The following is a 15,000-nucleotide window of genomic DNA, read 5'->3' as shown; positions in this document are numbered from 1 at the left end:
CGATCCAATAGCAGAGAATAGAAATGATTTTATAATTCTTTTGAAAAAAACAAACTCGTAACCTATCATTTGAAAAGTAGATATCAATAATGTATGTTCTTGTAGAAATTAAAATGTAGAAAATGTAGGTCAATGTGTGTGTGTGTGTGTGTGTGTGTGTGTGTGTGTGTGTGTGTGTGTGTGTGTGTGTGTGTGTGTGTTTGTGTGTGTGTGTGTGTGTGTGTGGTTGCGTATATGTATGTGCACGTATATGCAGGCACGAGCATTACGTAGGAAAATATTTCGAAAAAGAACAAAAGGAGAAAAAATCCATCTCACCGGTTGTCCAGTAAGCTTAAGAGACCACCTCCCTTTATTTCCGCTGGTAATACCCTAGCTGGCAACTCGCATAAGCCCTGACTGATGGGCGTGTCGACCGAGGGACCTCCGTCGGTCGCTCGGATGCAGCTCTGATCACCTTGTAAGACGATAATGGGTCACGGGCCTCGGGCTGAAGGGCATGACTACAAAGGCGAATATACATATACATCCCTATCTATTTGTGCCTGTCTATCTATCTACACACACACACACACACACACACACACACACACACACACACACACACACACACACACACACACACACACACACACACACACACACACACACACACACACACACACGTATATTTGTGTGTGTTTGTGTATGTATGTACATTTCTATATATACGTCTATATATCCTCGTGCGTGAACACACAGGCGCATTTATTTGTCTGAGTATGGATGTGTATGTGAACGTTTGCGTACATGTTTTAGTTTGTTAAGATATGCACGGATATGCAAATATAATCAACAAAAGATTTCGTTTGCTTTTTCTCTCCTCCTTTCTCTCCTTCTCTTACCCATTGTATCGCACTAAGAATAAACATTCACTAATCAATAACAGACTTCTTTGAACCGTGGCTTGCAATAGAGCCCACTATATGTACACTCAAAAAAAAAAAAAAAGATGAATACACTGACCTGCTGGTGCACTAGGGAAGGTCTGTGGTCGTGTGGTGGTGAGGTCGTGCAGGCTGGCGGGCAAGCTGGTGGCACGACGGAGGAAGGGTCGTCGAGGTCGTCTCACAGGCTCCAGGGTGTCAGGGGTCACACATCTGAAGGGGGGAGAGGTCAGGGTCTTTTAAGAGAGAGAGGAGGGAGGAGAGAGAGGGGGAGAATGAGAGAGAGAGAGAGAGAGAGAGAGAGAGAGAGAGAGAGAGAGAGAGAAGAGAGAGAGAGAGAGAGAGAGAGAGAGAGAGAGAGAGAGAGAGAGAGGGGAGAGAGAGAGAGAGAGAGAGAGAGAGAGAGAGAGAGAGAGAGAGAGAGAGAGAGAGAGAGAGAGAGAGATTCCTTCAAATCGGGTGGGGTACATAAAATACTTGTCATTAAATCTCCAAAGCTGAAAAACGTCTTGACAAATTGATCGTTTACCTTAAAAGTCTACGTATTATCCTACCGCGGATTGAAAAAAATCAAAAAAAAAAAAAAAAAAAAAATACAAGCACAAATACAGAAAAAAAAACGAAAAAAAAATATTGTTTTGTCATGACTGATCCCTATTTCATGTGCTTATTACTACAATGTTGAACGATTTGCAGTGAAATGTGAACGATCTTCAAAAAATCCGCCAGAACCACTAGAATCTTACACCTGATCGTTTCACATTATTTCACGTTATTTCACATTTTTCCTGTATTATTTGCGCCGTAACAGACACGTGGAATCTCCAAAATATGCTAATTTTACTCAGTTTCAATGTCGCTGATTGCGGTTTGGATATGAAGAACTTCCTGATCTGTCGCGTTTCCTGGATTTCTTTAGAGAATTAGGCATTTTATGGTTCTTTCTTGCTTTAGCATGCAATGTATGTATGTATGTATATATATATATATATATATATATATATATATATATATATATATATATATATATATTTTATATATATATATATATATATATGTGTGTGTGTGTGTGTGTGTGTGTGTGTGTGTGTGTGTGTGTGTACATAGTGTGTGTGTGTGTGTGTGTACAATGTGTGTGTGTGTGTGTGTGTATGTGTGTGTGTGTGGTGTGTGTGTGTGTGTGTGTGTGTTGTGTGTGTGTGTGTGTGTGTGTGTGTGTGTGTGTGTGTTGTGTGTGTGTGTGTGTGTGTGTAATAATAATAATGACAATAATAATAATCGGTATATTGACTTTCATGCAGCCAGAGGCTGAAAATATACATAGAAATACAGATAGAGAGACAAGCTATATATACATAAACATAAACAACACATAACAAAGTAAACTAACAATCAATAACAATGTGTGTGTGTGTGTGTGTGTGTGTACATATGTATGTGTGTGTGTGTGTGTGTGTGTGTGTGTGTGTGTGTGTGTGTGTGTGTGTGTGTGTGTGTGTGTGTGTGTGTGTGTGTGTGTGTGTGTGTGTGTGCAAGTATGTATGTATGAATGGATTTTTTTTTTCAATTTGCTTGATTCGAGTTCCATCTCATCCCAAAATTATTCATTCCAGCTTCGTTTTCGAGCCTCCAATAATGAAGACACAGGGCGACGCGTTCCATTGGCGCCGCAGCGAACAGGCATCGGGACGTGATAACAGTGATTCCAGAGCCTGCATTGGCACCCCGCCATCAGCTGTGAATTACAATGGCTGGGGTTATTTTCCGTACATTGTTTGTCTCGGGGATCGATTGTTAATATTTATCCCATTTTTTTCTGACCGATATTTACCTTTGTTCATTTTCTTGGAAGATGTGTGGTTCACTTGATTTATGAAGCAGTGTTAATGGGTCCATAGCTGGCGCAGTAATCACGTGTGGTTTAGTAAAGCTTGTTTGTTTAGTTGTTAGTAACTTCAGGGCCTTTTGATATCGTCGATAGGCTGCAGCCTTTGTTTTCAAGACGATTTTTCTTCCCCCTTTTATGTGTACAGGTATTCAGTGTTTTTTTTATTATTATTATCATGATTCTCATTGTGCTTATGGTGTATTAGAACATTAGGAAATTCTTTTAAGAAACATTCAACTAAATGTAATGTTCCTTAACCCGCGTGCGTGTATGAAATTTGTCGAAATAAATTAGTTATTACAACATGCAATTAGAAAACGAGAATAAAGGGTGAAAACTCTACGGGGGCGCCATGTCATGTTTGACTTACTTTTCTTATAGGTAGTCAGTTCTGCTGTCCTTAATGATTAAGAGTTTCTTTATTGCAGATATAATCCCATATACATATGTGAATCATAAATCATATTCAGCGATAATTATCATGAAAATATATATTTCCCATGAGCATCTTTTGGTTTAAATAGGTTGGAACGAAAATCTATAAGCAAGTGCACCAATCCACTGTAAGTAATCTGTCTATCTGCCATGATATAAGTGACCGAATTTCCATCTGCTTGAAGTAGATCTTCGTCTATCTATGATACCGAGAGTGCATTCATCAAGAATTAGATATTAACTATATTTTTTTCTATGGGTTATATGATCACGATATAAAATGCATCGAAATATTGTGTTAGAAGATAGAAGTTGAAGATGTAAAGAAAGAAAATTTTCTTGTGTGTGTGTGTGTGTGTGTGTGTGTGTGTGTGTGTGTGTGTGTGTGTGTGTGTGTGTGTGTGTGTGTGTGTGTGTGTGTGTGTGTGTGTGTGTGTGTGTGTGTGCGTGCGTGCGTGCGTGCGTGCGTGCGTGCGTGTGTGTGTGTGTGTGTATATATATATATATATATATATATATATATATATATATATATATATATATATATATCTGCGTATATGTGCACAGCGTATACTCTATATGTGCTATTTGTCTGCTCGGTTATATGAAATGGGGTTTGCAGCTGTATATATGCAGAAGTAATTATGCAGAAGAACTACAAGTGATAGTCCTAACAGCTAAAAAAAAACTGAACTGCAGGTTAATTTACCGAAGAAAGTATGAAAATACAGGTTATATGTCTTCTCCTGAAGTAAGTACTGTCTGACTGTATTAAACACTGGCTTGTTGGTGTTTATGAATATATGAATTAGCCTACACAGCAAATACAAAGCAGTTCAGTTTATTTTAATGCAGTTTCTCCTAAAATCGTTTATATCTCTTGATATAAACCTTTAAAACAACGAGATTAAGTTAAGTACGTGACACACACACAATTACCGATGGAATAAACTGAAGATGAGAAGCAGATGAGATATTCTATTGCGCATGTGACTGTATGACAACGTGACACAGCACAAAACCCAGGTCGAATGTAGACAATATCTGTAGCACAGAGATATACCAAACATCCGCCTTATTCAACTTACATTTGAATAATGAGAGGCCTGCTAATATTCTCAACCATCAAGATACTGCAAATCTATTTATTGATACATTCCTAAATCATATAATATATATATATATATATATTATATATATATATATATATATATATATATATATATATATATATATATATATATATATATATATATATATATATATATATATATATATATATATATTATATATATATATGTATATATATATATATATATATATATATATATAATATATATATATATATATATATATATATATATATATATATATATATATATATATATATATATGCATATATGCATTTTATATTTGCATTACAAATATAAAATGGTAATCATAAGACCATTATGAGAGGTAGTTTCTGTGTGTGTAATAACTGGTCATCCACTGAATTCGATTTGCCATAACCTGTATATGAACTTGACCAAGTACGGAACACTATTCGAATGAGATCAGTTTAATATCAAGGAACAGATGTGAAAGCACTACGCCACGTTTGGCTTACTTCTCTTGAATGAATAATAAACGTTCAAATTATTGCAAATGTACCAATCTTCTTGGAATAGAATCTCACCTATATATTACACCGAAAATACATTCATCAACGATATGCTCAGTTACGTCATGGTCGCCTCCTCGTAGATAGAGGCAAGAGAAATTGAAAATCCTTAATGGCAAAGAATCGCGATATCTTGTGGTATCTATCTTCAGTACTGTGTCACGCACCATGTTGAATAAGTTGCGTGAGCGTATATATTTGAGTGTGTATGCAAATTCTATATGTGTTGATTATATGTTTGTTTGTGTGTATGAGATTGAGGTGTGCACAGGAAATACCACTCGTGGACACTATGCCTTGATGCAGCAGAAAACGTACGAATTTCAAGATTTGGGGCTGTAGCAGTTGTTATTCTATTAACTCTAGATATGAAAGTGATGCGATTCCTTTTATGATGCGAAATGCATCCAAGCATTACCTGAACAGACTAAAACTGTAAGCAGATAGGAGCTTTCACTGTCTGATTATGTGTGTTTTTGTATATGAAACTTGATCAAACATAAAACCCCGTTTAACTCACCTTTTCAACTTTTCTGCGTGAAAAACGTGAAAAATTTCTACGGGGAATAACGCCACATTTAACTATGAAGATGACAATTCTGACCTAAGTCATAAACAATTAGATAACTACAAGTCTAGTCTTTGACACATGAGTAACTCTGTAAACATGCTCAGCGATACTTTATCATGAAAAAATATGAACTGAACTCTAATTGAATCGTAAAATATTTGAAGCAGGTGGGAACTTTTTACATATATGTTTGAGTGAGCAAATGTGCGCGCTTTTGTGAGTATGTCATTTCGTGCTTTCAAGGTTGTGTATTTTAAGGGTGACAAGGAAGAAGGAAAGGAACCAAGGAAATTAAAGAGAAACGGGAAGAGAGAAGGAAAAATCTACAAGAAATAAAGAGAGAAGAGAAAGAAAAAAGTAAAAAAAAAGGGTAAAAAAAGAAAAGGAAAAGGAAAATATGACAACTGCGTGTGGCAATCAACCGAGCTGTGTTATTTTATTATCACGAAACACCTTCATCCCGGGTGACTTAACCCGCGCCAGGTAATGACTAGGGGATGGGGGATGAGAGGGAAGAGAGGAGATGGGAGGGTGGGAGGAAGGACGGGGGATAGGAAGGAGGAAGAGGGAGGATGGAAGGAAAGAGGGGTGTAGGAAGGTGAAAAGAAAAAGAGGGGATAGGAAGGTGAAAGGGAAGGAGGAGGGTAGTAGGGAGAGAGAGAGAGAGAGAGAGAGAGAGAGAGAGAGAGAGAGAGAGAGAGAGAGAGAGAGAGAGAGAGAGGGAGGAGGAGAAGAAGAGAGAGAGAGAGAGAGAGAGAGAGGGAGAGAGGAGAGAGAGAGAGAGAGAGAGAGAGGTGGGAGAGAGAAAGAGAGAGAGAAATAAAGAAGAGAGAAAGAGAGAGAGAGAAAAGAGAAAAAAGAACGAGAGAGAGAGAGAGAGAGAGAGAGAGAAGAGAGAGAGAAAGAGGAGAAAGAGAGAGAGAAGAGAGAGAAAAAAAAGAAAGAAGAAAGAAAGAAAGAGAAAGAGAAAAGAGAGAGAGAGAGAGAAAGAGAAAGAGAAAAGAAAGAGAAAAAAAGAGAAAGAAAAAGAGAAAGAGAGAGAGTGGGAGAAGGGAAGTCAGGGTGGTCAAACAATCTGAAATATTGCCAGGGAACGAGGTGGTTTATTCCAACGCGCTCCTGGTGGATTAGCTCCGTCCCGCAGCCCCACACAGACCACGGGTAAATATGGGTCGTAATGACACATGGGAGGGAAAAAAAGAAAAAAAAATAATACCGCCATTACTGTTCTTAGCGACATTATCTCTGACTGATTACGTCATTCGTTCTTTTTTATTTCCTTTCATGCTTTTCTCTATGCTAATTGTTGGTAGATGAGACCAAGGAACACAGGGAATGGAAGACAGGTAATAAAGATTAGTAATAGAGATACTACGATGATGATATTAGGTAACAGAGACTAAGAAATTAAAAACATTTCTAATGTGAAAGTTATAAAAAAGAAATCAGAAAAAAGGACAAAACTGAATATTAATGGAATGATAAAAAGGTTGATTAATGGTTGGACATATCGACAACTGACGGATAAATATCAGTAAATGAATAAATAGATGGGTGGATAGACAGGTATAAGCAAATGACTTGATAGAAAGACGAATAGATGAATAGATGAAAAGGAATGAATGATAGATTGGAGAGATGAATTATAACTAGGTAAGGTAACTATTCTCCGTGACAAGGATTCGAGCACATTCAGTCAAAAATCAGAGCGAACCGTAGATAGAAACAGACAGATAACGAATATAGATAGACAGAACAGAGTAGGGATGGTTCTCCTTCTTCTTCTTCATCTAGTTTTTTTCTTTCTTCTTCTTCTTCTTCTTCTTCTTGGAATGGAATGTATAGTCTTTTCTTTTTCTTCTCTACCTCCTCTTCTCAAAGTTCTTAACCATGTTGAATAGTCATCCTATCTAAATTATAATAAAAAAAAATCTGTTTCAGTTTTCGTTACATGAATATATTACTGAATAATTGAAACTCCTTTTACAACCGTACTTTCAAAAACAGCAGAAAATACGTTTATTTAACCCATGTTGGATAATGTTACCAAATTGCCTATTATCCAATCAGAAGATAATCTCTTGCACCGAAATAGAGGAGAAATATTCCCAGGCCAATTTCCTATTATCATGTCGCATCTGCTGATAACAGTCATTTCCTTATCGTAAAAAGGTGTTTGTTTTCCATTTATGAAGATGGACGGTTTTTATACTTTATGTCCATGAGAGCTTTTATCTCTTTTTTTTTTTCTTTTTTTTTATCTATCGTTCACTATTTCGAGATAATAATGGCTGTAAACCAAAACGAGTTAGAAATTGGTGAATTCGCTCGGTATGAAAGATCTGAGTTTTTTTTTTTTTTTTTTTTTTTTTTTCAATGTTTTAGTTATTAGAGTTTACTTGTTCTTATGTCTGGCTGTCCGAGCGCATCGAGTCAGTGAAAAAGATGAGTATAAATATTACTGTCACTTTTCAGTACCGAAAACTCAAGCGTTTAATCTTTGGAGGTCTGGATCTGATTCTTTGAAGGACTTTTCTCTGTGGTGTCTCCACTAAATGCCGTCAAGATACTTCGCTTCTTAGAGGTGAGTCTAGCGAAGATATATATATATATATATATATATATATATATATATATATCATATATCCATATATATATCCATATATCCATAAATTTGTGTGTGTGTTGTGTGTGTGTGGATATACATACATACATACATACTATATATATATATATATAATATATATATATATATATATATATATATATATATAGATATATATATATAGATATATATATATATATACGTATAATATATATATATATATATTATATATATATTATATATATATATATATATATATATATATATTATATATATATAATGTATATTAATATATATATTAATATATAATAATATATATGATATAAGTATAACATACAAATATATATATATATAATATAATATATAATATATAATAAAATAATAATATATATATAATATATATTATATATTATAATATTAATTATATATATATTATAGTAGTTGTGTGTTGTGTGTGTTGTGTGTGTGTTGTGTGTAGTTGTTTGTGTGTGTGTGTGTGTGTGTGTGTGTGGTGTGTGGGTGTGGTTGTGTGTGGGTGTGTGGTGATGTGTAGTGTGTGGTGTGTGTGTGTGTAGTGTGTGTTTTGTGGTGTGTGGTTGTGTGTGTGTGTGTGTGTATTAAAAATACACACCCCGGCCCCACGGAACAAATATTTTTTTACATTTTATATTATATAAATTGGGATATTAAAATCATATGTATATAATATATCTATAAATATTAAATATATAATATATATATAATAAATTTATTATAATTATATATATATATTTTAAAAGAATATATATAAATAAAATATTATATATATAAAATTTCATATTTATATTGTTTTTAGTATATAATATATTAAAATATATATAAATATATATATATATATAACATTATATATAATATATATTATATATAATTTTATTAAAATTTTGTGGTCATGACCGCCAAAAGGGGGGGGGTGGGCCCAATGGTTTTGAGCACGGGCTCAAGACTGTCCCCGACGGCAAAAAGAGTTCGAAGGGGGGTTTGAGTCACCCGGCCCGGGACTTTTTCCCTTTGGGGAAAGGGAAAAACACCCCGATTTCCCACCCAGCCATGGGGCCAAACCCCCCCAAAATCAGGCTGGTCCCCAAAACCCCGGGTAAAAAAAGGGGAATGAAATTTCCCAAAAAAAAAAAAAAAAGGGAACGGGCCCGGCCCCTCTCCGGGAAAGGAAACTGGGGACCCTACCAAAGTAAATCATCCAAAAGCATCACAACATTTAAAAACAATTTTAATATCATGCTGTGACCACGGGGGCTCAGGGCATAAATACCCTTAAAAAAAAGAAAAAATTGTGTGTGTGGTGTGTGTGTGTGGGTGTTAATATATATATATATATTTATAAAATATTAAAATAATATATAATAAATATATTAAACCTATATTTTTTAACCCCCAAAAATGTAAATCCAATACCATATTGTATATAAAATTTTATAATTATTAAAATATATATATATATATATATTATATATATAAAATATATATATATAATAAAATATATTTTTATAGGGTACAACACCCGACACCACATTACCCCCAATTATATATATTAATATTATTTTTGTAATTAAATAAATTTTTAGTATGTAATGTGTAAAATAATATATATAATATTATATATATAATTTTATATATTTTTATTAAAATACATATTTAACAAAAATAAATATATATATATATATAGATATTATTATATAAAATATATTATATATTTATATTTGTATGTATTAAATACATATAATATATATATATAATTTTATATTATATATAATATATATAATATAAAAATTATTATATAAAACAAAATAATTATTTTAATATATATATTATATATAATTTTAATATTATTAAAATTTTTTAATTTTAACTATATTTTTCTTCTTTTACGGTAGGTTCATGTCTGGCCCCCCCGTGGTCACAGCATGAACTTAATTTAGTTTTTAGTTTTTAATGCCTTGGAGTGATACGTGGTAGGGGCCCAGTTCCTTTCCACGGGGAGTGGGGCCCGGGGGTACCTTTTTTAGGGAATTATTCTCTCTATTTATCCCGGGGTTTGGGGCCGCATGACTTGGCTGGCCCTTGGCCACCCAGTGGCTAGGTAGGCAATCAAGGTTAAATTCCTTTCCCAAGGGAAAAACAACGCCCCCGGTTTGGGTCGAACCCTCGAAAACCCCAATTGTCGTGTGGCAGTCCCTTTAGTCCGACGCTCTAAACCCTTCGACCACCGCGGCCTTGGCGATCATGGACTTTCCCTGTTTTTCTTGGGAAAATTTTAAACGGTGGTTTGCCATTTCCCCTTTCCCCCCGGTGTTTTATCGATCACCATCTTTTATTTAAACCCCGGCCACTGATTGGGCCAAAACATATTAAAATTTCATATTATATAATTATAAAAAATATTAATAACATTATTATATGGGGCCCCGGGGGCCCAATGGTTAGAGCGTCGGACACAAGACTGTCACGACGGCAAACTGGCGAGGGTTCGAAACCCCCGGCCGGGGCGTGGGGTTCCCCCGGGCAAGGGAAATTTACCCCGATTGCCCACCCCCAATGGGTGGCCAAAAATCAGCCCAAGGGCAAGTGCTGGGCCAAAGCCCGGGTAAATAGAGAGAATAAATTTCCTAAAAGTACCACCGGCCTCTCCGTGGAAAGGAACTGGGGGCCCCCACCAAGTACTCACTCCAAAGCATCACAACTGAAAAATACAATTAAATATCATCTTTTGACCCCGGCGGCTCAGACATGAACCACCGTTTAAAAAAAGAAAAGATACATATTTTATAAAACAATATGGCATATTATAAATATTATATTAAATTTAAATAGATATATATATAAATTTTATAACATATTTATATATATATATATATAAATATATAAAAGATATATATAATATATATAATAAATGGAATGTATAACATTTATATACAACAACAAATACCTAAAAACATCATACCTACTACATATATTTTATTTTTATATCTATATATATATTATATATATATAACATAATACATATGTATGTTGGAAAGGGATATGTATATGTATATATTACTATATATATATATATATAAATATATATATATATATATTATATATATTTTAAAAGTGGTGTGTGTGTGTGTGTGTTTTTGTGTGTGTGGTGTGTGGTGTTTGTGTGAGGTTTTGTGTGTGGTTGTGGTGTGTGGGGTGTGTGGTGGTGTGGTGTGTTTGGGTTTTTTTTGGGGGGGGGGGTTTTGTGTGTGTGTGTGTAGTTAATATAATGTACATGTATTTTTAAATTTAAAACCCCACACCAAATAATGCTTTTCCTATCCACTCTCTCTTCTCCCCCGGGTTTTCCCTCCCCCCTCCCCTCCTCTTCCACTTTTTGAAAAAAAAACCTCCCAAATCTTTTCCCAAAACCTTTGAGGGCCCAAAATTTAGGGCACACATTTATTTTAAGCCAAAAATTTCAAATCCAAACTTCAGAAAACCCAAAATTCCTGCCACCATCAGCTTTAAAACCAACTTCAAATCGAAAATTCAAAAAACCAAAAATAAAAAAACAAAAATCCCGAGCCAAACCCTTTAAAACCAAAATTCAGAGCAAAATTTAGAGCCAAAAAATCAGACCAAACTTTAAAACCAAAATTCAGAGCCAAAAAATCAGAGCCCCAAAATTCAAAAAACCCCAAAATTTAGACCAAACTTTAGACCCAAAAAATCAAAAAACCCCAAAATTTCAGGGGCCAAAAATTCAAAAGCCCAAAAATCAGAACCAAACTTTAAACCAAACGGGCAAACCAAAAATCAGGGGCCCAAAATTCAGAAAACCCAAAATTCAAAAGCCAAAAAACCCGAAAAAAACTTTAGAGCCCAAAAATCAAAAGCCAAACTTTTAAAATCAAACTTTGAGCCAAACCAAAAAATAAACTTTAGAGCCCCCAAATTTTGACCAAAAAAATCAGAGCCCAAAATTCCAAAAACCCAAATTCAGAGCCAAACTTCAGAGCCAAACATCAGAGCCAAACTTCAAAACCAAAATCCGAGCCCCAAAATTTGGGCCCACATCAGCTCAAAACCCAAAATCAAAACCCAAAAATTTAGACCCCAAAATTCCCAAAAACCAAAAACCCAAAAACCAAACCCTTTAGAGCCCAAACCCCCCCCCCAAAAAAAAACCCAAAAGCCCAAAATTTTAAAACCAAACATTTAAAACCAAACTTCAGAGGGCCCAAAAATTTAAAAAACCCAAAATTCAAGGGAAAAAATTTAAAAACCCAACTTTAGAGCCAAACTTCATGCTACCCCATCAGGGTCAAAACCCAAAAATCAAAACCCAAAATAAAACCAAAAATCAAACCCCAAACCTTTTAGAGCCAAACTTCCCAAAAACCCCCCATCAAAAAACCCCCTCAGAGCCAACCTTTAAAACCCCAAAAAACAGAGCCCAAAATTCAGAGCCCAAAATCCAGAGCCAAACTTCAGAGCCAAAACTTCAGAGCCAAACTTCAGAGCCAAACATCAAAACCAAACTTCAGAGCCAAAAATCAAAAGCCAAAATCAGAACCCAAAACCCCGAGCCCAAAATTCAGAGCCCAAAAATTCAGAGCCAAAATTCGAGCCAAAAATTAAAGCCAAACTTCAGAGCCAAACATCAGAACCAAACTTCAGAGCCAAACATCAAAACCAAACTTCAGAACCAAACTTCAGAGCCAAAATTTCCGAGCCCAAACCCAGAGCCAAACCCTCCAAAAACCCAAACCCCCCTTTTCCCCCCAAACTTCAAAACCAAACTTCAGAGCCAAACTTCAGAGCCAAACTTCAGAGCCAAACATCAAAACCAAACTCCCCGAGCCCAAAATTCAGAGCCAAAATTCAGAGCCAAATTTAAAAGCCAAAAATCGAACCAAAACCCGGGGCCAAAATTCAGAGCCAAATTCCGAGCCAAATTTCGAAACCAAAAAATCAAACCAAAATCCAGAGCCAAACATCAAAAAACCCAAAATCCCCCGCCAAAATTTTAGAGCCCAAAATCCAGAGCCCAAAATTCAGAGCCAAAATCCAGAGCCAAAAATTCAAACCAAAAAATCAAACCCCAAAATTCAGAGCCAAACTTCGGCCAAACTTCAGAGCCAAAAATCAAACCTAAATTCAGAAACCAAAAAATCAAAAACAAACCTTTAAGCCAAACTTTAGAGCCAACTCCAGACCAAACTTGGAGCGGGAAACCCCCCTCCGAAGGGCGCGAGGCGAAGTGGCACCAGGAGCGTCGGCCCGGGATCGGGACGGGCGAGCGGGCGAAGCGAGCCGAAATTCCCCCGGGGGGTTTTTCCTGAAAAAGGGGGAAAGGGGGGGGAAGGGGGAGAAAGGAAAAGAAAAAGGGAAAAGAAAGGGGGAGAAAGGGGGAGAAAGGGGAGAAAGAAAGAAAGGGGGGGAAAGGGGGGAAAGGAGGAGGAAGGAGGAGAAAGGAGGAGAAAGGAAGAGAAAAGGGGGGGAAAGGGGGGGAAAGGGGGGGGAAAGGGGGGGGGGAAGGAGGAGAAAGGAGGAGAAAGGGGGGGAAAAGGAAGAGAAAAGGGGGAGAAAGGAGGAGGAAGGGGGGAAAGGAAAGAAAGGGGGAGAAAGGAGGAGAAAGAGGGGGAAAAGGGAAAAAAAGGGGGGGAAAAGGGGGAGAAAAGGGGGAAAAAGGAGGAGAAAGGGGAGAAAGGGGGAGGGAAGGGGAGAAAAGAAAGGGCGAGAAAGGAGGAAAAGGAAGAAAGGGGGAAAGGAAAAGAAAGGGGAGAAAGAAGGAGAAAGGGGGAGAAAGAAGGGGAAAGGGGGAGAAAAGGGAAAGAAAGGGGGGGAAAGGAGGAGGAAGGGGAGAAAAAGGGGGGGAGGGGAGAAAAGGGGGAGAAAAGGAAGAGAAAGGGGGGGAAAGGGGGAGGAAGGAGGAAAAGGGGGGGAAAAAGGGGGAGAAAGGGGAGGAAGGAAAAGAAAGGGGGAGAAGGAGGAGAAAGGAGAAAGGAGGGAAAAAGGGGGAGAAAGGAGGAGAAAAGGGGGAGAAAGGGGGAGAAAGGAAGAAAAGGGGGAAAAGGGGGGAAGGAAAGGGGAAAGGAAAAAAGGGGAAAAAGGGAGAGGGGAGAAAGAAGAAAAGGGGAGAAGGAGGGGAAGAGGGAGGGAAAAGGAGGGGGAAAGGAGGGAAAAAGGGGAAAAAAGGAAAGGAGGAAAAGGAGGGAAAAGGGAAAGGAGGAGGGGGAAAAGGAGAAAGGGGGAAAAAAGGGGGAGAAAAGGGGAAAAGGAGGAAAAGAAAAAGAGAAAGGGGGAAAGGAAGGGGAAGGGAAAGGAAAGAAAAAGAGAAGGGGGAGAAAGGGGAAAAAAAGAGAAAGGAGGAAAAGGGGGGAAAGGGGAAAAGGGGGGAAAGGGGAGAAAGAGGGAAAGGAAGAAAGGGGGGGGAAAAGGGGAAAAAAAAAAGAAAAAAAGAAAAAGGAAGAAAAAAAGAAAAAGGGGGAAAAAAGGGGGGGAAAAAGGGGGGGGGGGAAAAGGGGGGGAAGGGGGGAAAGGGAGAAAGGAGGGGAAGGGGGAAAAGGGGAGAAAAGGGAAAAAAAGAGGAGAAAAGGGGGGGAAAGGGGGGAAAAGGGGGAGAAAGGAGGAGGAAGGAGGGGAAAGGGGAGAAAGGGGGGAAAAAAAAGAAAGGGGAAAAAAAAGGGGGGGAAAAGGGGAGAAAAGGGGGAAAAGGGGGGGGGAAAAGGGGAAAGGGGAAAGGGGGAGAAAAGGGGGGGGGGAAAAGGGGAGAAAGGGGGAGAAGGGGAAAAGGAGGAAAAAAGGGAAAAAAAAGGAAAGGGGGGGGAAAAAAGGGGGAAAAGGAAAAGAAAGGAGGAGAAAAGGGGAGAAAGGGGGGGAAAGGAGGGAAAA

General features: G+C 37.2%; 1 pseudogene; it reads right to left on the bottom strand.

Annotated features, from left to right (window-relative positions):
- LOC119597393 overlaps positions 1-15,000 on the bottom strand; it is a 73,835-nt pseudogene that overhangs the window by 23,606 nt on the left and 35,229 nt on the right.

The sequence above is a fragment of the Penaeus monodon genome, chromosome 39 (genome assembly GCF_015228065.2).
Source record: "Penaeus monodon isolate SGIC_2016 chromosome 39, NSTDA_Pmon_1, whole genome shotgun sequence".
Lineage (NCBI taxonomy): Eukaryota > Metazoa > Arthropoda > Malacostraca > Decapoda > Penaeidae > Penaeus > Penaeus monodon.
The sequence above is the reverse complement of the archived record's forward strand: the minus strand, read 5'-3'. Positions and strand labels throughout refer to the sequence as shown.